Source organism: Phyllobates terribilis, unplaced genomic scaffold (assembly GCF_046119375.1).
Source record: "Phyllobates terribilis strain yellow unplaced genomic scaffold, ASM4611937v1 Scaffold_11__3_contigs__length_659146591, whole genome shotgun sequence".
Taxonomy (NCBI): domain Eukaryota; kingdom Metazoa; phylum Chordata; class Amphibia; order Anura; family Dendrobatidae; genus Phyllobates; species Phyllobates terribilis.
In genome coordinates this window covers 258,403,410-258,406,514 of record NW_027362771.1, presented here as the reverse complement: position 1 = coordinate 258,406,514, position 3,105 = coordinate 258,403,410, and the positions used below count along the sequence as shown (strand labels likewise).

At 42.8% G+C, this 3,105-nt stretch overlaps 1 pseudogene; it reads left to right on the top strand.

Annotated features, from left to right (window-relative positions):
• The first annotated feature begins 1,458 nt into the window (after positions 1-1,458).
• Positions 1,459-2,775, top strand: LOC141167252 (uncharacterized; annotated as a pseudogene).
• The last annotated feature ends 330 nt before the right edge of the window (positions 2,776-3,105 follow it).

Here is a 3,105-nt window from a genome sequence, read left to right as displayed (position 1 = left end):
ATGAGAGCGATGGCTCCAAAGAGTATATACCGTACAGTTGCTAAGGTGGGCCCCCGACATGGGATACTCATACTCACCACACACGGGGATAAGAACACACACACAAAATGCGCCACACAGTACCACGTGCTTGAACACATATACCACCCTCAGCACACACAAAACTCATCTCACAAAGATTTATCAGGCTGCCAATAGCAACCAATCACAGCTCAGCTTCTATTTTGCTACAGTCAATTAATCTGAGCAGTGATTGGTTAATATAGGCAACAAAGGACATTCTCAGTATAACAAATCTTGTGTAAGGTAATAAGATGTCAGTTAGGGTATGTTGGTGGATGTCAGTCCCATTACTTCTATGTGAGAGGATATAGAAACTGCCAGTTACAGACTATTTTTACCACAATAATGCCTCATAAGAAAAGGAATTTCATGGCACGAATGTCAGCTGATGCGAAAAGAAAAGCAGCATTACGGGCCAATGAAAAATGTAAAGACCGAGAAACAAGGCTGACACACATGAGAACAGCAGCTGCTTCCTCAAGAGCCAATGAACTTTCTGAGCAGAGGGAAGTGAGGCTTGCAGACAAGAGAACAAGAGCTGCTTCCTCAAGGGCCAATGAACTTTCTGAGGAGAGGGAAGCAAGGCTTGCAGATATGAAAACAAGAGCTGCTTCCTCAAGAGCCAATGAACTTTCTGAGCAGAGGGAAGTGAGGCTTGCAGACAAGAGAACAAGAGCTGCTTCCTCAAGGGCCAATGAACTTTCTGAGGAGAGGGAAGCGAGGCTTGCAGATAAGAGAAGAAGAGCTGCTTCCTCAAGGGCCAATGAGTCATCTCAGCAGAGAGAAGGCCGACTTGCCACTAAGAGAATTGCTATTTCTTCCACCAGGGCACAGGAAATGGTTGGAGATTTGAAACATGCTGCCTTTTGTTACCAGTCAGACATAAACTATCAGCATAATCCTAAAGTTCAGATAGGAAAAATGGATGTGGTTTGCATGTACTGCAGTGCCCTGAAATGGAAAGATGAACCGCCAGGTTTATGCTGTGCAAATGGCAAGATAAAACTTCCACCTCTCCTGTCACCACTAGATCCCCTAAAGCCTCTGATGACAGGTACCAGTACAATATCAAAGCATTTCTTGGACAACATTAGGAAGTACAACTCCTGCTTCCAAATGACATCATTTGGTGCAACAAAAGAAATGTTTACAACAGGATTTATGCCGACATTTAAAGTTCAAAGACAGGTTTACCACTCAATTGGCTCACTGCTTCCATTACAAGGAGAAGAACCTCAATTTCTTCAACTCTTCTTTATGGGAAATGCAGAAGCTGATGCTCAGCGGAGATGCTCTTTAATTCCTAACACTCGTCTTGATATTGCCACTATTTTGTAGCAGTTCCTTCACTCCAACAATCTATATGTTCAACTTTTCAAGACTGCACTTGAATGCATGCCAAATGACGATTACAAGGTTGTCATTCGAGCTGACAAAATACCACAAGGTGAACATCAGCGATGTTTCAATGCTCCCACATTTGATGAGGTAGCCATCTTGATTGTAGGTAATGATTTTCAAAGCCGTGACATTGTGCTTCAGAAAAGGAACAATAGTTTGCAACGAGTAGCAGAAACGCACAGGTCCTATGATGCTCTGCAATATCCAATCATCTTTTGGCAGGGACAGGATGGCTATCACTTTGGAATACCTCAGACAGATCCTACAACAGGCAACCCTTCAGGAAAAAAAGTGTCTGCCATGGACTTCTATGCATATAGGATCATGACAAGATTTGCAGAGGAAAATCACATCTTGAAATGCAAACACCTCTTCCACCAATTTATTGTTGACATGCATGCAAAGATTGAGAGTGAACGTCTTTTATACATCCGACTAAATCAAAAGAAGCTCAGGGCAGAGGAATATATTCACCTTAGACATGCTGTTGCAAATGATGCTGATCCAAAAGAGTTGGGGAAAAATGATTATTCTTCCATCAAATGTCACTGGAAGCCCACGACACATGCATGAATACACACAGGATGCAATGACTTATGTGAGAAAGTATGGCCGTCCAGATCTTTTCATCACCTTTACTTGCAATCCTGCCTGGGAGGAAATTGGAGGGCACCTGTTGCCAGGCCAAAAAAGAGTGAAATCGCCATGACCTTATTGCTCGGGTTTTCAAACAGAAACTTTCAAAAATGACTAATCTCATCACAAAATCACATATTTATGGTGAGGCGCAGTGCTGGATGTATTCAGTTGAATGGCAAAAAAGAGGCCTTCCTCACGCCCACATCTTGATTTGGCTGAAGCAAAAAATACAGCCTACCGAAATTGACAATATCATCAGCGCCGAATTGCCAGACCCTCAGATTGACCCATTGCTGTTTGACACCTTCACAAAAAACATGATCCACGGTCCATGTGGGAGTCTGAACAAAAATTCTCCTGATTGATGGCAGGTGTTCAAAGCATTATCCACGATCCCTGGTCCAAGAAACCCAAACAGGACAAGATGGATATCCAGTCTACCAAAGAAGAAAGCCAGGGGATGGTGGTTTCATAGCAAAGCTCAAAATGCGTGTTGGATCATCACTCCAAGAGATTGAAATTGACAACAGGTGGGTAGTGCCTTACAACCCTTTGCTCTCAAAAATCTTCCAGGCCCATATAAATGTTGAATCTTGCCACTCTGTGAAATCAATCAAGTATATCTGCAAATATGTCCACAAAGGAAGTGATCAAGCAGTTTTTGAACTCTAGAAAAATGGACCTATTATTGATGAAGTGGAGGCATTCCAGATGGGCAGGTACATAAGCAGCAATGAAGCTGTTTGGAGAATACTAGGATTCTTCATTCATGAGCGCTACCCACCAGTTGTGCATCTGAGCGTGCACTTGGAAAATGGACAGAGAATTTACTTTAACCCAGCAAACTTGCAGCAGCAGCTCCTAACACCACCCTCTTGGCATTTTTTGAGCTGTGTCAACAAGACCCTTTTGCAAAAACAATTCTCTACTGTGATTTACCAAAGTACTACACTTGGAATGCCTCCAGAAAAACACTGGAATGGAGGAAACGAGGGCTTGATA